This window comes from Pimephales promelas, chromosome 6, assembly GCF_988280905.1.
Source record: "Pimephales promelas chromosome 6, fPimPro1.hap1.1, whole genome shotgun sequence".
Taxonomy (NCBI): domain Eukaryota; kingdom Metazoa; phylum Chordata; class Actinopteri; order Cypriniformes; family Leuciscidae; genus Pimephales; species Pimephales promelas.
Window position 1 is genome coordinate 35,751,002 of NC_142774.1, and position 22,046 is coordinate 35,773,047.

Here is a 22,046-nt window from a genome sequence, read left to right on the forward strand (position 1 = left end):
GGTTAGGTAAATATTTTATTACCTTTTCTATGTACCATAAAAAAAATATTGTTGGTTTAACTTAAAAAAATTAAAAAACCTGGTTGCCTTAACTTTAAGTTCATTGAAATTGAAAAATCGAGTTAATACAATGAAGGAGATTGATTTAATAATCAGAAATTCAAAATATTATGTTATCTGAACCACATAAATTATCTACGTTGATTTGACAGAAGAAAAAAAAACGTTATGATAACAAATCATGATAATTTTTTTTAACAGTGTGGTTATATTACATTTTTATGATTATTTTGTTGTTGTTGACGATATTTTATTTTTACTTTATATTCTGTAATTTATATTTTATTTATTTTTAGATTTTTCAGAATGTATATAACCAACAAGAATACAAAACATTTTTTTAATTAGATATTTTTTAATAATTTCTCTCAACTTCCCGGACATCATATAAATAGCCCCCAGGCTCGCAGACCTCTGCCATGAGAACGAGAAAAAGCTTCCCGTAACAGCTCTGAGGCAGTAAACTTTCGTCCAATTAGAGTACACATTTGATGCTGGTCTCCCATACATGCCAATGAGAAAATTGCTATTAGTCACAGTCCTAGTTTGTGTGCTTTCTGTGTGATATAATCTCAGCACTCACAGCCCCATCTTTACTCTACTAAATTGAAGTGTTCAAGGGAAACAAAACACTGATGGCGGAGCGCTACTAGGGGAAGTTTGCTGAGTGCTTCTGTCTTATCTGTGCTTAACAGGCCATGGTGTTAATGTGCGAGTCGTGGCAGATATTGCAACTTCCTGCTGATCTGTCTCCAGGTTTCATAATTTTCTTTTATAATGACTGCAGCTATAGATTGGTGGCAGGGACAGCTGGTCTGAGAACATCCCAGCTTGTGCCAAAAGCAACACTGCAGCCTTTCTTTCAAATGTTCCTGTTTACCTCAGCAAACTTGCAAACTGCTAATCTTTGGTTATAACATACTCATAAAAAACCTTGATTGAAACTACTTGGTGTTCAAATCTTTGTTAAAGGGATAGTTCACTTTGAAATTAATTTTTGGGATGTTTTAGCTTACCTCAATGGCATCCAAAATGTATAGGTGTTTTTGTTTCTGCAGTAGTTTCAATTTTGATATTTTAGGTCAAACCGTTTGTGTCTGTCAGTCATATAATGGAGGTCTATGGTCACCACCTCAAAGAGCATGCTCAGATAAGTCCAAATTAAACATGATTTAATGACTCGTAAATGTAAGTACACATTGGAAACGAGTGGTTTGTGTGAGAAAACCAACAGTATTTATATCGTTTTTACCTCTTGTAACCACAGCCAAAAAGCGTCAGCACCCTCAGATCACTTGGACGTGGCTGTGGTTTCAAGAGGTAAAACGATATAAATACTGTTTGTTTCTGTTTGTTGAGTCAATAAATCATGTTTAATTTAGACTTCTCTGAGCATGCTCTTTGAGGTGGTGACCATAGACCTCCATTATATGACTGACAGACAAGAACGGTTTGACCTAAAAATATCAAAATTGAAACTACTGGGATGCCCTTAAGGTAAGCTACAACACCAAAAATTAATTTCAATGTGAACTATCCCTAAATGTGCAAGACAACCCAAACATTTAAGCTATGAGCTATATTAAGTATAAGAAAACTGCTTCTCAAAGAAGCCTGAGTTAGAGGAGCCGCACAAAGTCAGAGAAGTCAAGGAAGATGGCCAGACTTGACTTCTCTTGAGACATAAAGCATTCAGGTGTATCCAATTTTCTAAGCTGGTCCACACAACTGGGTTCTTTTCCTCTTATAATCTCTTAAGAGTTGCAGTAAAGCTGCTATATAATGACTGACTGCTCAAATTAAGTATCACAAGCATTTGTACATTTATCTTAAATTTTCTGGTCTTTACCATGGTGTTGCTATGCTGTATCTACAATATTCTGGCTATGAAGAAAAATGGATGGCAAAATGTGATTTAATTTGATATTTAGACTGCACAATGATTGCGGCTGTGTCAAATAACTGTGATTCTATCAAATAATCATGATCAATAATTATGACAAGCCTAAGAAGCAAAAATGTCCTATACCATTCACTTTCCCAAGGGATAGTTCACCAAAAAGTGAAATGTCATCATTTAAGGGCCATTCACACAAAGTCTTTTAAGATGTTAATAATCATTCTAACTCTATGAGAATAGGAAAGTAATGTTGGAATCACTTTCTCAAGTATACTTTTCCAGCGGATGAATGATAAAAGGACACTTTTCACGTCACAACTGCTTATTATAAATAGAATGTTATCGTTTGTTGATGTGGACTAATATAGTTTGCATTATCGCTCTCCTTTACTCACCCTCATGTGATTCCAAAAATAACTTACTTTCTTCTGTGAAACATATTTTGATGAATGATAGATTCCAAAACAACACCGGACTTTCATTGCATGGATTAAAAAATATATATTTTTCAAGATATCATACATGTTCGGAATGATATGAGGACGAGTACATACAATGTAAAAAAATATTGTTAGTTTAACTTAAAAAATGAAGTAACCTGGTTACCTTAAAATTTTAAGTTCACTGAAATGGAAAAATCAAGTTAATTCAATGAAGGAGATTTAATCACCAGAAACTCAAAATATTATGTTATCTGAACTACATAAATTATCTAAGTTGATTTTACAAAAGAAAAAATGTTGTGATTACAAATCATGAAAATATATGACAGAGTTGAACCCTTTGAAGTACGCACCAAGAAAAAAGTGATGGAAAAATGTTTTGTTTGCATTGCATTTATTATCCTCTTATGTCGCTAGTAACCACACTCAATGTATTTTTATTTTCAATACATCCCATAATTTAAAAAATATCGGCTCTACCAAATGGTTGAGATGTCACTTAATGGCAATAAATGGTACCGGAATTCATACACATACTTTGCCATACTTTTTCATTGCCTATCATAAAACCTTTAGTATTGACAAAACACATTGTCAGGAAGATCTGAGTCTCAAGGTTCCATATTTTGTAACAGAAGTAATATATTTGGACAGAAATGTATTAATTTGTTACAGCAGCAGAATGCATACAATTAAATTCAATGGAATTTATGTCATTTTTGGTATTGCACCTAAACAAAATCTCATGAGAACTTTTGTGATTTCAACTTCAAATTTGGAACACAACTTGGTTAGATTTGGCTTTGATTATGTAGTAATTTTATAGGAAAAAAATATTTTGTAAAATATATATTTATATAAAATAAAAAATATTTTGTACAGTATATTTGATTTAATGTAAATTTATAACTTCCATAACTTTTTGATACTTTTATTTTTTGGAAGTGTTTTTACTTCAGCAATAATCTGCTGAGTGCTTTCTTTAAAACAAGACTAAACTGGTGACAATTAACCGTTAAGTGCCAAATCATAGCACCAAGTAACATCATTTTGTAAAGTTAAGGCTCTTACAGTCTAATATGTAAAAAAAAAAAAAAAAGCTTAGCTTGCAAAATTTCACCAAAAACAGTTCACATGGCTGGGGTGATTTGATTTATTTGTTTCTGACTTCTATGTTAGAAGAAGTGTTGTGACAAGTGCTGTTGATTGACACTGTGAAATTAAGTGGATTTCTTTGGCATAATATACCTCAACCAGATGATAGAGATGGCTCAATCAGTTTGAGTTAAGTTAAGTACTCCTCTAAATATAATATAGTGACTCAAAAAACTGTTTGTTTGAGAAGTCACTTAAAGGGTTAAATATTTTTTGGGGGGCGAACTGTCCCTTTAATGACAATTACCAGGCTAAAATAAACAAGGCTATAGTCCTCTAACCCTGAGAAACACGGCAAAAGCACTGAAGAGGGCAGGCCATTGGCAACACTTTAATTCTATAACAGTCTTTAATTAAATTCATGAATTTCCGGAAGGTAAAAACAAGTGGAGCGGCAGCATTGTGGATGCGCTCGAGGGGGTGTGTGGTAGATGCTGGTAGGCTGGGCGAAGAGCTTCTATGCCTTAGGTTATTAAAAACCCCAAAGGCGAAGAATAGATCTCCACTAATGACAGGATTAAGAATAAGAGACATTCATCTCACGCAGATTTGCCCCACTGCTTTTCTGCACTCGCCGCTAACTGCACTACTTTTAATTGGCCGAGACTGCGGCGAAAGATCCTCAATTAGACGCTCAGTGGCAGTTCTCCTGGGTTAAAGAACTCGTGCGGAACAAAAAACAGGCTTAAGACGTGCGGAAGTAAGAACAAAGAGAGGAAACGGCAAAAGGCTCCGGCCTTGACACGTACACACACACTTTCATCATTAAAGAAGAACTCGGTAAAAGAGTCTTCTTGACATCTGAGCTGAGCGCATGTGGATTTCCACTAGCTCCTGCGAAACCTTGGGGGTCCGACTGACAGGTTTGGCTGATTAATGGATGACTATCTGGCTCTCCATCTTCTCTGTATGTTCTCCGTCATGACTTTCAAAAGACCCTCACCAAGAGCGGTGGAGACACATCACTGTTAGCGTGTAAATTAGGACCTCAAGGTGAAAGAAGAGAATGCAATAGAGAGAATGAAGCGGTATACGAAGACTTATAATGTGTGCTGTGACTTCTCAAAATTTCATTTGTTTGAGCTTTGGCAGTTTTGCTCTGATACTGGAGCTACATCATGCTGGCAAAATCCATGCTTACATTCAACAGTCTAAAACAGTTTCTAACAATCGCTAGAACCGATTTCTTAATACTTAATTCACTTTTCCAATACTCTTCAAACTGTGAGCACAACAGCAGTCTTTGTGGGTTAAACTGTGGTTCGTTTATCATCACTTTGATTTTTTTGCCCAAAACATCTAAGTAGGGGCGGACTGGCAAGCGGGAGAGTGTTTCGAGGCTACGAGGGCCGGTCTGATAACACGTTTTCATTGCAAGTTCGCCGTGTGCACTTGGGGCCCAAAAAAAAATGTTTTTACATTTTAGTAGGGCTGTCAAACGATTAATCGCGATTAATCGCATCCAAAATCAAAGTTTGTGTTTAAATAATATATGTGGGTACACTGTGTATAATTATTTTGTATATATAAATACACACACATGTATGTATATTTAAAATTATATTTCTTAAATATATACAAGCATGTGTGTGTATTTATATATATAAAATAATTATACACAGTGCACCCACATATATTTATTTATTTTGAATGCGATTAATCGCGATAATCGTTTGACAGCCCTACATTTTAGATAACGGAGCGTATATTTGCACTAAGTGCCTGTCTTTTTAGCAAAAAGACGCCCGTCACGAAATAGCTACTGTGGCGTAGGTTGTAGGGCATGAAGTGTTTGAAATACGAATACGCCTTTTGCCGAACTCTCTCTTCTCCTTTTTCCCAACACATATGAGATGTAAATTGTATAACCTAACATAAAGGTCTCTAGCGTTATATTTTGCTAACGAACTAAACTCGAAACCATGATATGGCTTTGTGCTTTAAAGCACAAGACTTTAAGAATAGGCATCCTGTTTGTGCTGGGTGTTTTAAAGAAAAGTGTGCACTTTGCTCATGCGATCAGCATGGTTATCTGGTGTTTTCTCTTCAATACAAGCTCAAGGGTTTATTTCTTGCAAGTGAAGAAATTAGGACTAAAATATACTTTTGAAATATTCATTTTTATTTATATAGTTCATTTATAGGCTGTATGGATTTTACGTCATAGGAATAAATATATAATCATTATTACATTATTATAATAATTGTTTGGCATCCTTAAACACCATTGATAATGTAATGTAGACTGGGACTTTCATAACTAAAGATGTTTGAGCCCTGGTACAAATCAATGCTTTTTCTTTGTTCAACGAGCAGTTCATGGGTTGAAGCTCTTAATTTTGATCTCTCAAAGAGCACAAGGTTGATGCATTTAACCTTAAAATGTGCAAAATGTTCTTGCGGGGGGGCAGCATGCCCCGAACCGTCCTCGAGGCACATAGGTCCACCAAACATAGTTTTACAAATTCCTATGTGAAAGAACGACCATTTATGAACTTTACTCCAGCATAGTACAACAAGTTCCTTTTAGGTCAGTAAAACTGTAAATGCCATATTAAAATGTCCTTGGACAAAACATACATTTGGCCTGCCTGAGAGGGGGCCTCTGAACTCTTCATCCGGCCCTTATAGGACATATTTCTGAATACTTTGGTTGCTTTAAAAAAAACTCTGAACACAGTCCTCTTAAAGGAGTAGTTCACTTTTAAAAAAACTTTTGCTGATAATTTACTCACCCCCATGTCATCCAAGATGTCCACATCTTTCTTTCTTCAGTCAAAAAGAAATTAAGGTTTTTGATGAAAACATTCCAGGATTTTCTCCATATTATGGACTTCATTGGGAACCAAACGGTTCAAGGTCCAAATGAGAGTTTCAGTGCCACTTCAATGGGCTTTAGACAACACCAGACGATGAATAAGGGTCTTATCTAGGACCCTTCGAGTCATGACTCGAAAAAAGATTTGTTAATTTTGATGAACGAGTTTGAACAGGAGAGTCACGAACGCTCATCACAGAACAGAGCAAGGCGAGCATTTGTGCTTATAAAACTTAAACTTTTTTATTTATTTTTTAAATGACCGATCCTTTCGCTAGATAAGACCCTTATTCATCGTCTGGTGTCATTTAAAGCCCTTTGAAGCTGCACTGAAACTCTCATTTGGACCTTGAACCGTTTGGTTCCCATTGAAGTCCATTATATGGAGAAAAATCCTGGAATGTTTTCATCAAAAACCTTAATTTCTTTTCGACTGAAAAAAGAAAGACGTGGACATCTTTGATGACATGGGGGTGAGTAAATTATCAGCAAAAGCTTTTTGAAAAGAAAAGTGAACTACTCCTTTAACTAACTTTCAACTTATCACAGTTAATTTCACATTAAAGGGGTCATTTGACATATAAGAGGTCATTGTGCTATAAAAAAATCCTGTAAATTTCAGAACTCAAAACTTCATTGTTAGTCCAAAAACAGCTTTTATTGAAACCAAACTCATTTTGGTTTTTGTCACATTATGGTGTAATAGTGCAGAAGATCAAAGCCTCTTTAGCACCGTATATATCGGCTGTTTGGCTAATCCTCACATCGTAAAAAGGGTAAAAAATGTTGAGATATATATTAATAGTTTCTTTTCAGGTTTTATAATTCTAACATCTGATGTTGGCACTTTTAATAGACAAAATTTCTCCTTTTGTACCCTTTTATTTCTCCTGTTTGAGCAGGATCTCAACAAGGATCTTTTTTTGAAAGCCACATAATTTCTCTTTGACAAGCAAAGAGTACTTAACAAGTCTCTGTTAAATTATAACACAGTTTCTTTTTCACTTACAGCTAATTTACATGCATAAAAATGTCTAAAATATTCATAACTATGTAAGTAGGTCAAAAGGTGGACACATTATTAATCGCGTTCCCCGAGATCGCGTCCTCGTCTGTGGCGTGAGTGTGGTTGACCTCCATTCTGTGTTGATTTGTTGCGCATTAATCCAAGGAAACGTCTGGAGATATTGACCCAACACATAGTGAGACATAAGGGGATGAACTGCACAATGAACACACCCCCAGCTCTTCATATCCTTGAAAGTGTGATAGGCTGAGCCAATGCCCAATTGCCTGTAGATTGACGCGTGAGGTTTGATTTCTGTTATCAGTGAGTATGATAAGTGAGGGCCACGCTGACGCTGAGCAATAACTTCTTGATTACATAGCGCGTCTGTCATCACAATCTGAATGTGACTCTAACAAGCTCAGCAGCGAGCTGGGGAATACACTCTTTTATGAGCTCGGAGCCAAGCGAGATGCAAGGCGCCGTTTGATGCGCGGAGCTGGTAATGAGCGCGTGTCCAGTGTCACACACCGCGATGTCGATCAAAGTCAAGGAAACCATAGCAACGCTACATCTTCGACATCACGCCCTTGTCTTTTTAAAGGCTCTAATAACATTTAGAGAGGATGAGAGTTTAATGATACTGCAGGTGGCACTTGTCTAGACTGAATATGTTGCTATGAAAAATATGTGTAATGAATATGATACTCCACCTGACACGTGTCCTAAATAGGCGTGATGCGACAAGTTTCCAGTGACAGGCAATTTTTTCTGTCCACGGTGAACTCAGAAATGTGACACAAGCACTGTTAAGAAGAATACATTTGATGTTTAATGTTATGAAAAGCGGGATTTCAGTGTGAAGGCTCCATTTTCTTCCATTTGAATAATTCCTAAAACAACTGATTCATCTCCAAATTCTTTCTTAAAGGGACAGTTAACATGGAAATGAAAATTCCACCATCATTTACTGACCCTCTGGGAAGATATTTTGTTAACACTTTACAATAAAGTTTCATTTGTTAAAGGAGTAGTTCACTTTAAAAAAAAAAAAACTTTTGCTGATAATTTACTCACCCCCATGTCATCGAAGATGTCCACGTCTTTCTTTCTTCAGTCGAAAAGAAATTAAGGTTTTTGATGAAAACATTCCAGGATTTTCTCCATATAATGGACTTCAATGGGAATCAAGGTCCAAATGAGAGTTTCATTACAGCTTGAAAGGGCTTTAAACGACACCAGATGATGATTAAGGGTCTTATCTAGGACCCTTCGAAGTCATGACTCTAAAAAAGATTTGTTCATTTTGAGTTCGAACTGGAGAGTCACGAACGCTCATCACAGAACAGAGCAAGGCATGCATTTGTGCTTATAAAACTTAAACTTTTTTATTTATTTTTGAAATGACTGTTTCGCTTGATAAGACCCTTATTCATCGCCTGGTGTCGTTTAAAGCCCTTTGAAGCTGCACTTAAACTCTCATTTGGACCTTGAACCGTTTGGTTCCCATTGAAGTCCATTATATGGAGAAAATCCTGGAATGTTTTCATCAAAAACCTTAATTTATTTTCGACTGAAGAAAGAAACACAAGGACATCTTGGATGACATTTGGGTGAGTAAATTATCAGCAAAAGTTTTTTTTTAAAAGTGAACTACTCCTTTAACATTAGTTATACTAGTTAAAACAAATTAACAATGAACAATACTTCTAGCATTTATTAATCTTAGTTATTTTAACCTTTACTTATAGCCTACATTTTTAAATGTTATGGTATTTGTTACCAATTGTTAATACACTATAAACTAATATGAACAAGCAATGAACAATTAGATTTGCAACTAATGCATAACAAAGATTAATAAAGGCTTTAAAAAATATGTTGCTAATTGTTCATTAATATATGCATTAACTAATGTTAACAAATGAGACCTTATTGTAAAGTGTTACAGATATTTGTTTGCATCCACATAAATATTGATATCACAATCGGATTGACATGTAAACTCGTCAATCGATGAACAAAGAAAGTTAATGAAATGCACTGAAACCCAGCCTTCTTTAAAATATCTTCCACAGAAGAAAGAAACGCATACGAGTTAGAACGACTTGAGGGAGGGTGAATGGTGATTTTCGATATTGAGTTAGAAAATGTGTTACTTCCACCAAGCCATAATAGATCTCTACTTTAGACCACGGTGGCCATGCCATGCGAATGCATACACTGTAAAAAAAAAGATACCTGTTGTTTTTACGGAAAAAACTGGCAGCTGTGGTTACCAGCGGTATCAACATTATTGGTTTTACGGACTTAACTTACAATTTACAGTAATAAACCGTATTTCATTATCTGATAATGTTAATTTACCAACCTATTGAAGTATTAATGTGACATGATAAATCAAAGCTCATCACGAGCATTCTTCCACAAGAAACTTTCTGTTAACCAATGAACAGTTTTGCACTGTAGCATTTTTACCATTAAAATCACAATCACTAGTCACCATTATGCTGCAAGTTCAAACTGTCTGATAGCTAAACTGACTAAGCCTTCCATTTAGCTGGTCTTCTGACCATCAAAGAGAACTCGTATTGTCAGACACTCAGGCTACCAGTTTTAGCCCTTCTCCCGAAAATCATCACTCATGAATGCAAGTAGGGCAGCCTTCTGAATTTGATGAGAATGGGCAAGAAAAGTGGTATAAAGTGCATGAGGGAGAGGGAGTCTTTGATCTCTGTGAGGTTCCCACATTTATGCAATACATCAGGGCATCACATTTCATTCCATCCAGTATATTGATTTATTAAAATGAATTGGATTGATGGAATATTTGGAACATGCTGGATGTCTGCTATTGGACAAATCAGAAAATGTGAGCAATTTACAGGAATGTATAGCTCATGTCACAGAATGCTATAGACTTTTTTTGCATAGACAACAAAATCTTTGTTTGTGACCAGCAAGAATCATGAAATGGACATTTGAAAACGCTGTTAGGAATCTATATTTGTTAATTCATCTATGGCTAACAAACCCAACATGTATATCTAATAGCTAGATCTTGAGTCCCTCAGAATTAGGCTAAATAGGGTTAAGTTTTTATGGTCAACTGAGAATCCATGACTTTGCAAGAGGACATTTAATCAAAACAAACAAAGAGCCTTTGCAAGCAATTCACAACATATTTTTACATAAATACCCAAAGCTAATTTAATATCATGGCAGTTTTATGATTGCAGGATAACTTACCTTCCTTCAAAACTCCAGGTCAGCTATAAAATCTCTTTTTCTGTCACATCATTCTTTTTCTTTTAAAAAGTGTGATCCCATTGCCAAGTCGGATCTAAGCCAGTTCCATTCAGTAGCAGAATCAGAGGCAGACTCACACCGAGCTCTGTCCAGCGTTCTGAAAAGCGTTGCTGTGTATTGATTTCCCTCTTCTAGAGCTCGCGCCATTAGAACGTTCACATGTAAGTTCATGCGTTCCGTCTGTGAATTATACAATCGTATTGACGAAGAACGATTCTTATAGAATGTCTAATTAGTGGGGTTCAATGTTTTGAGGTGACTAAGGTAGCTTCGGTCGGTGTGATATACTGATTCTGTGCGGTTACTCTTGAGGTAAAGAGATAGATAATTCGCCTAAAGTAGCTTATTTTGCCGATGTATAGGCCAAATAGCCAATTGATTCTAACGGAACGGCGTGAGCTGTTGCTAGACTATACAGCCAAGGGCAACGCAATTTCTACTGAAAATGCAACAATTTTGCTATTTGAAAAAGTAGTTTGATAACGTTGTTAAAAATGTTCTAAACTAAACTAGTTTATGTAGGCTATTATGTGAGACCCCCTCAACTATTTGTTTTGATTGACAGTCCTGGGAAGGGAGGTTGCCTTGGTTAGAACCCCCAAACCCATTCGCAACAACATGCGTCAGACCAATCTTTGGTCGTTACGTTGCGTCTGACATGCCATGCGACATGAGCGTTGCGTTTTAAGACGGCGTTGTCAAGTTAAAAACAGTTTCAAAACACCTGCGGTCCGTTCCATTATAGGCTACGTTGGTTGCACTCCGTCTTGCTGTTTTTGAACGCAAGAACGCGAACTGTCTGAACGGCCCCTTTAGTGAACGACAGCTTTTACTTTTCCCGCTTTTCCCCATTCCGCTCGTTTTTATTTTGTGTCTTATTTGTCGCTTGCTGTATCTCATGAAACAGCACTGTATCGATAGGCTCGGAGTCTCATCGGAAGCAGTCGCAAAGGAGTAGCCCAACTCTGAATACTAATTTCCTCATGCCCTTCCATAGCCTATAAGACGGCCTTGGTACAGGTATAGCAGAAATGTTTCCCACAAAACAGGGAAAAACAGACCCTCGCGAGCGCAGAATCCAATGAAACAGATGTGAAATCGATGAGTGAATATCAATACAAAAGACCACTGCGCTACTGGCAGAGTTGACTAGCCTAAAGAGAACCTTAATCGCCTATAATTTATTTAATGCAATTTGAAGCCTTACCTTTTAAGATGACAAGCCTCCAGTCAAGGTTTTATGATGAGAGAGTGTTGGTCTGTAGATCTCATTTACTTCAGAACTGCAAAATCCAGCACTGCGGACGCGTCCGGGTATCAAGCAGCAAATGCCCGCTGCTGGAACAAGCCACTGCGGCAGCTACAAATCTCCCGGTCCGAATGAGCACACGGTGATTAATTCGAGTCTAAAGCGTGATGGAGAGTTCGTATTTTTTCCACCTTCGTCCCGTGTTTATCCCGCTCTGAGCCAGAGTGTCTATACTTCTCACCAGTCTCCACCAAGCGGTGGACTGAGCAGCAACCAGTCAGATGCTGTCAGGCACACACATCAAGGAGGTGTGTGTGTGTGTGTGTGTGTGTGTGTGTGTGTGTGTGTGTGTGGAGGTGGGGTTGATTGAAAGGTTGTTATTATTCCCATTTGTGGGGGTAATTAGATTATTGTGGCATTATTAAAAAGGAATTGTTAACCCTTAACCAAATCTTTTTTTCATCTTGTTCCGCATATTTACACTGTTCATGCTTTAATATGCAAACTATTATATTATTATTATATTATATATTAACGTTTCAACTGCATGCCGGTTGAACGATTTCATTTTGGACAGTGAATCTCAACCTTTTGACTTCAGTGCCCCCAATTGTCCACAACCATATTTTAAGTCATCTTAAGACCCCCTTAAGTTTGTTGAGGCCCCGGGGCCCTGGTTAAGAACTGATTTAGGATCAGTGTCAAATATTCTCGCTTTTAGAGATTCGAATATGCAGACACTGTAAAAAATGTTGTTTAAGTGAAGAAGAGGCACCAGAGACATTGTGACGTGCTAGATGAACTTCAAGAATTACTTTTAGAAAGTCCTCTGGAAGTCATTGTTAAATCTGCACAGATTTTCTGGGTTAATTATAGTTCTTATTTGCATGTTTAAAGGCAAACTCTATTAATTGGACGAGTATTAATTGGTAAAATAGGGTAATATTTGTTATTTATATATATATATATTTATATATATATATGAAACCATTTTCCACTATAAAGAAACTTATGTGCAATAAAAAGTTTCCATGGATGTTAAAGATTCTTCATCAAACTAAATGCCACGAAAGAACTTGAACTCACTTGAAATCACTGGTGATGTGTCTAAAGTTGAGCCATTGGTGTTTCCGAATCCAGTGTGTTGTTTCACACACATATGGTGAAATCTTCTTATTCATCCTTACCTGTAAATATATATCATTCAAATATATTTAGCCTGTTTCACTTGGATATTCACCAAGTAAAAAGGGTTGCAAACATTGACTTTTGCTGCTTCCTTCAGATGCTAGTCTGTTACTCTACCAAGTGTATTAATATTTTAACAACTATTGTTTTGCTTTCTGTTGCAAAACAACTCACCAAAACATGTCATTGCACTGTTTCTCACATAAGTTTATCCAGCATCAAAACAGCTTTGAACATTTGGTGAGAAATGCTTCTCAACCCAAATAGCCTTTACTCTGGGAAACAAAAATGCATTAAAACCACTGGACACCTCTTAAAGGGTTAGTTCACCCAAAAATAAAAATGATGTATTTTCGATGCTTCAACCCACTGATGTCACATGGACTACTTTGATGATGTCTTTATTTCCTTTCTGGACAAGGACAGTATATTTTGTATACAATTTCAATGGAGGGACAGAAATCTTTCTGAATAAATCTAAAATATCTTAAGCTGTGTTCCACAGATGAACCGAGGTCGGAACGACATGAGGGTGAGCCATTAATGACATATTTTTCATTTTTGGGTGAACTAACTAACCCTTTAAGTGTAAATGATGAGCTGTGCCCTCTATAACACAGTCTTATTGTCGTGATTTGACACGTGCTTCAGACATCAGTCACGCTGAGGGCATTAGCGTCTTATTCAGACCCAGTGAGACTGCGTGTTCTCATCCGAAAGGGAACTACACACATCCATTTCATATTATTCACAGAAATAAGTATTCTCAGTGGCAGCTAACAGCTCAGAAACAACAGCAGGAATAGTGGTGTAAGCGAGCCTGGTGCTGAATGTTTCAGTTCAGGGAGGATTAGAGCATCCGAATGTTATGCAGAGAACATCAGTTTAAGAAATGTAACTTTTTGCTGCATTACATTCTTTATACGGCACTTCACCTCTAGCCAAGGCTCATCAATTTTTTAACAAACCAATAAAAGTTGGATTCCTGGAGTTTTATATTCTATTTGGAATTTAGAAACTGTTTTAAACTATTTTTATATCCCTTGGTCCCCAAGGGCATCGGTTTTTCACATTTATTTGCGATTGTAGATCAAGTTTGGTGCAGAGGGCAACTAGTCCGCACTATCAAATAATTACTTTGAAAGGTCACAAAAGGTGACCGGAGTTTCATATGTGGCTTTTGGCAATGAGAGAATTTCCCAAAGTGTGTGCTTTTGGCTCATGTTCAAACATCGTTTGAGTTATAGACTTAAACTCACGATTGCCTACCTATTTTAAACGAACACATTCATTCATCAAAATGAGGGATGACTCCCTCTTGGATCTCATTCAGTCAGAAACACAAAGTCCTTAAAATGTGTTCAGTTCAAAAACGACCGAAGCTGATTTTTTGAGTTTATCAATTCAAGTCATAAATGTCTACTTCTAAAGAAAACTGGAGACATGTATAATCCTGAAGCAGCCTTGTGCGTGTTTCACAATTCTCTCGCCCAGAAACACAGGCCAATCACAGGAGGTGATGTGCAGTGCTCCAAAAATATCATTTCCCATAGTAGACATGTTCAAGATCCCTGGCACTTTTAGAGCTTGTTTCTCTCACACATTTTTAAAAGATACTAAAGTAACAAACCAAAGCTCATTAGATGATGAAAATAATAGTCAAAACAGGCCCACGTTACGAGCAAAAATGTCTTTCACCATTTATAGTTCATTTATAGCCATCCTAGGTGTATATGATGACTTTTCTTCTTCTAGCCAAACACAATCAGGGTTAAAAATGTCCTTGCTCTTCCAAGCTTTATATTGGGAGTGAATGGTACCTTATTTTTTGAAGCCTAAAAAGTGCCTAAAAGTAATCCATAGAGCTCCAGGGGGTTAATAAAGGACTTCTGAAGCGAAGCGATGCGTTTTTGTAAAAAAAAAATATATATCCATATTTATAACTTTATAAACTGTAGTCACTGGCTTTCTGAAATGGTTGAATGGTTCAAATAAGCAGTCCGTCTTTGGGCCCCTCACCTGCCTTGTCTGTCATCAAACGGACCAAGCATAAAACCTTCTACTGAGGACGACTGCAGAAAATGCTAAACAGCAGAGGCCTATGGCGCCAGGATCTGTCTCAAAGGGGTGATGTGATTATATGGTTACAAAGAGTACTATAAAAGTAGTTCATAAAAACATGGTTTGTAGAACAAGCAGATGGACAGACAGGAAGTGAGAGGAGAAAGAAGAGGAACTGGAGAGACATGCTCTCTGTGTCCTCTTTGAGCTGCTCAGTGGTCTTTTTTGTGCTTGGCATTTAGCCCAGGCACGCTGGGACACGCTCACGTCTTACCTGAAGACTCGTTTAAATGATCTGCTCACTCGCTTACACACTTGGCAGCGTTCTGAGGGAGCGGGAACAGAGAGAATGAGGAAATTGAGAGCGAGAGGGAAGGGAGCTTGATATAACTGCTTAGTACTCTTCCTTGATCAGCAGAAGAACTTCTTGGCCATGACAGGTTTTAGGTGTGTATACAGCGAGATTTAACGGGGGGGACATTTTACAAAGACATCAGGACTTCTGAGGGATGGATATGAAAGGCTTGATGCCATGAGAATCTTCAAAAGCCTTTCCCAAGAGGACTGCGTTACTGTAGATTGAGGGTTAAACCAAGCAACCCACATCAAGAAAGTGCTGTGAGGGTGAGAGCAAGTAAAAAAGGGGAGGAATAAAGGATGGGAAGCGATGGATTGGTTTGAAAGCCTGGTGGGAAAAGTGAGTAGCCAAGGCAAAAAGTTACTTAAAGTTTGAGGTCAGTGAGATTTTTGTTTAATAGTGCACTTTGAAATTAATTTTTGGTATGTTATAGCTTATACCTCAAGGGCATCCGAGAGCTAGGTGTCTTTGTTTCTACAGTATTTTCAATTTTGATATTTTTAGGTCAAAGCGTTCGTGTCTATTAGTCATATAATGGAGGTCTATGGTCACCACCTCAAAGAGCATGCACAGAGAAGTCCAAATTAAACATGATTTAATGACTCGTAAATGTAAGTGATGACCTAAGACACGAAACGAGCGGTTTGTGTGAGAAAACGGACCGTATTTATATCGTTTTTACCTCTTGTAATCACATCCAAGTGATCTGAAAGCACTGAAAGGGCGCTTCGGGGAAGTGATCTCTTGCGCGGTTGAGAAATCAAAATAACGTTGTCTGTTGATATATCGAAATCGTCTTCCATAGCAATCTCCTGTATATATAAATATGTTTAGATCTTCACAGTGAAGGGTAACACTTCTGAAATCTCTGTGTAAACAATGAGTGACGTACACGCGCGGCAGATCACTACCGGGGTTAACTGGTGCTTGCGGAGACACAAGCGCCCTCGCCCTCAGAGTACTTGGATGTGACTGTGATTACAAGAAGTAAAAACGATATAAATACTGTTTGTTTTCTCACACAAACCGCTCGTTTCGTGTCTTAGGCCATCAATGTGTACTTACATTTACAAGTCTTCTCTGTGCATGCTCTTTGAGGTGGTGACCATAGACCTCCATTATGTGACTGACAGACAAGAAGGGTTTGACCTAAAAATATCAAAATCGAAAATACTGTGGAAACAATGACACCTACATCTTGCATGCCCTTGAGGTAAGCTAAAACATATCAAAAATTAATTTTCAAAGGGAACTATCCCTTTAAAAGAATTGTAATCTTTTATTCAGCAAAACTGCATTGATTGACCTAAATAGACTTTTGAAAGAATATTGTTACAAACAATATTTTTCTAATTATCAAAGAATCCTGAAAAAATACAACATATTTTCCAGTTGTATTGTATTCCAGTTATATTGAAGCTGTACAACTGTTTTCAACATTGATAATAAGACATGTTTCTTGAGCAGCAAATCAGCATATGTGACCCTGGACCACAAAACCAGTCTTAAGTTGTACGGGTATCTTTACACTCTAAAAAATGCTGGGTTGTTTCAAACCAAATTTGGGTCAAATATGGACAAACCCAAACCCAAATTGGGTTAAAAATATAATGAAAAAACTTACAGTTGAAAGTGAAAGTTGAAGTTGGGTTAATTTGAAATCAACATTTGGGTTTGTCCATATTTTATCCAAATCTGGGTTCAAACAACTCAGCATTGTTTAGAGTGTATATTAAGTAAAGATCATGATCCATGAAGATATTTAGTAAATTTCCTACCATACATATATTTTAAAAAAATGTATTTTTGTAAGTGGATGCAGCACAATCGCCAACAGAAATGCAAACCTTTAAAGGCAATTTTCTCAATATTTAGATTTTTTTGTGCCCTCAGATTCCCGATTTTACACCCTAAAAAATGCTGGGTTGTTTGGGTCAAATATGGACCAACTCAAACATTGAGTTAAAAATGTAATTTAAAAATTTAACCCAATGGCTGGGTATGTCTATATTTGACCCCAAATTGGTTTAAAACAACCCAGCATTTTTTTTAGAGTGTAAATAGTTAGCATATATATATATATTGTCTTAATATTGTCTTATCCTAACAAATCATAAACCAATGAAAAGTTTAATTATTCAACTTTCAGGTAATTTATAAATCTCAGTTTTAAAAAATGGACACATAAGACTGCTTTCTGAAGGATCATGTGACACTGAAGACTGGAGGAATGATGATGAAAATCCAGCTCTGCCATCACAGTCGCTGTTTCAATTTAAATAGGAAAATTGTTTGACCAATTATTGACAATGCAAGAGTCCACACTCTGTAAAGTCTCCTCCAGCACATCCCAAAGATTTTCAATGAATTTAAGGTCTGGACTCATTCATGTGTGAAAATGTTTCTTCATAATCCCTCCCAACCATTCTTTCCCAATTTGAGCCTGATGAATCCTGGCATTGTCATCCTGGAATATGGCCATGAAGTGTCTTCCTACAAGTATGATCAAGAAATGAAAAGCCACACACTCCATCAATTAGAGTTAAAAGAACTGTTGCCAAACATATAACATGAGAGAAATATAATAATCATTGCAATAATAATCCAAACATAGACTCTTAAGCATGACTCTTCATTTCATATGAACAACAGTTATTTAAAATTGTAATAATATTTCACAGTATTTGTGTTTATTCATCAAATAAATGCAGCCTTGGTGAATAAGAGACTTCTTTCAAGAGCATTTAAAAATGGAAATTCTGTTATCATCCTTTAAGATTCAAACCCATACGACTCTCTTTCTTGTGTGGAACTCAAAAGAATATATTCATACGCACTGCAGATGTCAGGGATGGATAAGATTTGAGAGCTTTGAAGGGACTATTTTCAGCAAATAAGAAAATTTCAGTCTGTTCATCACACAATGCTGTTGTACGGCTTTAGAAGACTTGGAATATGGCGCATGATTCATAGGGACTACATTTATGATACCTTATGGTGCTTTTTAATGAATTTATTTGTTTTCTTTTGGAGCTTGACAGCCCCAGCTCTCATTTCGTTGCTCTTGATGGATATTAAATGTTTCTGGCCTCAAAAGCTACGAAACACTGTGCTTTAGAAAGTATTGAACAGGGAAATTGAGATGGTTGTAAGACATTGCCTGAACATCTCTAATATTGTAGATTCTTCCATGTAATGTTTAAATGCAACATGTATTGATTTACAATAAGCTCTCTTTTGCTCTAGGCTACAATAACACACTGTTTTAGCTAAGATGCTGTAGAGTCACACAAACACATAAAGTTAGATGCTAAAAATGCTGATAAACTAAATATAACTGTATTTTCTTTGTAATTTTTGTACATTTTTGCCATTACACAAAAAGTCATTTTAAAAATGTCACGTGTGTGTGTGTTCACATTGCAAGTGCCAAAACCTGTACCATTCCGATCAAGTAAAAAATTCAACAACAAAAAAAAAAAGTACATTTTTTTCCAAAAAATTGCCTCGTTTGTTTCTTCTGGGCAAACAGCTGAGCTATACAAGTGCGACTTATGAAAACAATTGTTTAGCACTTATTGAACAAGGCTAAATAAGAGATCATGTATTCATATACACACATGCACACAGTCTGAGCTAAATATGAGTGAACAAAGATGATTCTGTGTGTGCATGTGTGTGTTATTGCTGTGTCTGGTCCTTTCTCTGATCTTGAGCCATATGGCTATGGTACAAAGCTTTCACTGCATTTCAAAGGACATTTCTGCAGGACACCGGCTGGCCAGTCCATAAACCATACGCACTCATGCATATTCACATTTTTATTTTTAATTCTTTCATGATCACTGGTGGGTTGCCATTTTCATATCAGTGACTCCACATATTTCAATGAGTTTTCACAGTATATGCTGTACTGTACGGTATGTGACTTGGCAAAGTGAACTAATCAATTTCGATGCTGTAATATGTCATTACTTTTTTACAGTTCAAAACGCAGGGTCATTTATTTCATAAAGTAACACATAAAACAGAACTCAAAAAGAGTTCTCCCCACAAAACCAGGGCATCACAGAGACAGAAGTAACCATTACACGTACAACAACTGACAAAGCAACAAGTGAAACCTATAATTACACAGGGACAAACAAGCTTAGTAATGAAAACAAGATACACCTGGGAACAATCATGAACTGATCAAAAGGAAAAACTACAAAGGACTACAAAAAGAGGAAATAATAAAAGTCCAGTCAAGACAAGGGGACAGACACAACAACTTGAAAAAATATATCACGTTGTCTACAAGGGGGTTCAATTAAAATTTTTAAATATATGAACATATATTAAAAAAATATTTATTTTAAATGATAAAAAATATTTAACAAATAACTGTTTTGTTGCATTTTTGATCAAAATGAGCCATAGTGAAAATAAGAGACTTTTTTTTTTCAAAAATGGTAGTGTAGGCTATATAAATTATTAAATACTACATTTTTAAATTATTAAAAATTAACCGTTTTAAAAAAATTAAAACTTACATTATTACAGAATTTCTCTGTCTAACACAGTCTCATCCCTGACGTCTTGGGACGTCTTTTGACCATACGTCAACATCCGCCTTTTTAAGGTACCCTTAAACGTCGGTTACATGACGATCCCGGGCCGTCATACAACTGACGCTTTACCTTTAACGTCGGTTAGGTGACGGGGTAGGTTTAGATCTGGGGTAGGGTTAGGATCCGATAACGTCATATATCCGACGTTTAAGGGTACCCTAAAAAGGCGGATGTTGACGTATGGTCAAAAGACAGGGGTCTCCAGCTAAAAGTAAAGGTCTGATACTTTGTAACAAGTGACTGCAGATCCAAATTTGATATAGATCGACAAATAGAGCTGGAATGTGTGCCTTGACTATTGTCATGTGAAATGAACTAAGAAGTGAGAAATGTATAGCCTACTAACATTGCAGTCTTTTTCAACATAGCCTACTGTGGTGTGTTCATTATGATAACTGCAACCATTTATCTAACAATTGTGATTTTTCATAATTTTAATGTAATATTATCTGGACATTTGACAATTTCTACAAGAGCCATAGAAGCTGGTGCTTAACACAATTCGTCGTTGATTGTCATCCTGTCATTTGAACTTGAATCTGGATAAGGTTTACAACAGGGAAGCCACATTAAAGGGATAGTTCACTTTGAAATTAATTTTTGATATGTTTTAGCTTACCTCAAGGCCATCCAAGATATAGGTGTCTTTGTTTCCGCAGTAGTTTCAATTTTGATATTTTTAGGTCAAACCGTTCGTGTCTGTCAGCCATATAATGGAGGTCTATGGTCACCACCTCAAAGAGCATGCAGAGAAGTCCAAATTAAACATGATTTAATGACTCGTAAATGTAAGTACACATTGATGGCCTTAGACACAAAACAAGTGGTTTGTGTGAGAAAACAAACTGAAACTGTTTAAATTGTTTTTACCTCTTTTAACCGCAGCCACGTCCAAGTGATCTGAGGGCGCGGGCGCTTCGGTCTGAACTATTTCTTTATTGTCCGCTAAGCTGGCCAGTCCACACGGCTCTCAAACACAGAGACCTTGTGGTAATTTGAGACTAAATTAAAGTTGCACAAACCATAGAGAGAGAGAAAGACATTTGAAATGATACGAGCCAATGAAAGGAATGTTCTCCAACTGCAGTTAATTAATTTCCTCCTTCAATCTCCCAGTTTTCATTCAATGCCACGTTGTGCGTGTGCCTGTTTAGTGCTCCAGAAAGTTATTTTTCTGGCAGACTGACAGTGACTTTAATGAATAAATGTTTAATTTCATTCATGGGTAGAGAATGAATAAATGTGACTTGAGGTTACTTTGCGAGAACACACACGCGTACTTTCCTATCTGACCTGCGTCAGAGTGTATCGGCATGTTGGATTGTCTGTGACACCTAGCTAATTTGAAAAAGAGAACTTAATAAGCAGCCCCAAACTTTAAACTTATGCATTTCAAATAATTATGGCTTACATTGCCTTTTGGCGTTAACACAAGCTACTTTCTCTCCTCCTTCGACGACGATGCACACACACACACACATACTGACAGATAGAGTTTTTCTCTCTCTTATAGAGTGGATCTTGCTGTATGAGCACATTTTTAGTCTTGGGGTGGATAGCATTTTTCCAGCTCAGTGCCCAATGCTGTGAATGCGGTGTCTCAGCACCGGAGCATGATTGGAGCCACTCTCGTCCAAGGTCAAACTGATTATTCCCACTGGGAAGCAGCTGTCCCATCGGTGACCAAATGTGCCTGCGCAACATTAAGAGCAGAGAGAACAATGAGAGAATGAAGGAGGCTTGGATGCTAGATGGCTCTTATAACATCTGTATTAGAGCTGTTTGCTCATTTTGTGTGTATGAGCAAAGGACATGAATTAAGTCATCATTTACTCACTTGGGTGTTGTTTCTGTATGCCCTTTTCTTTTTTATGGACCTCATTTTA

The 22,046-nt window shown here is 36.8% G+C and overlaps 1 protein-coding gene across 1 annotated transcript in view; it reads right to left on the minus strand.

The window, feature by feature from the left end:
• The window catches only part of elfn1b (extracellular leucine rich repeat and fibronectin type III domain containing 1b), an 85,363-nt gene extending 73,147 nt beyond the window's left edge, over nt 1–12,216 (minus strand). Inside the window, exon 1 of the mRNA XM_039651760.2 lies at nt 11,899–12,216. The gene's annotated coding sequence lies outside the window, so the exon portion shown is untranslated. The remainder of the gene's footprint in view (nt 1–11,898) is intronic.
• Between the last annotated feature and the right edge of the window lie 9,830 nt (nt 12,217–22,046).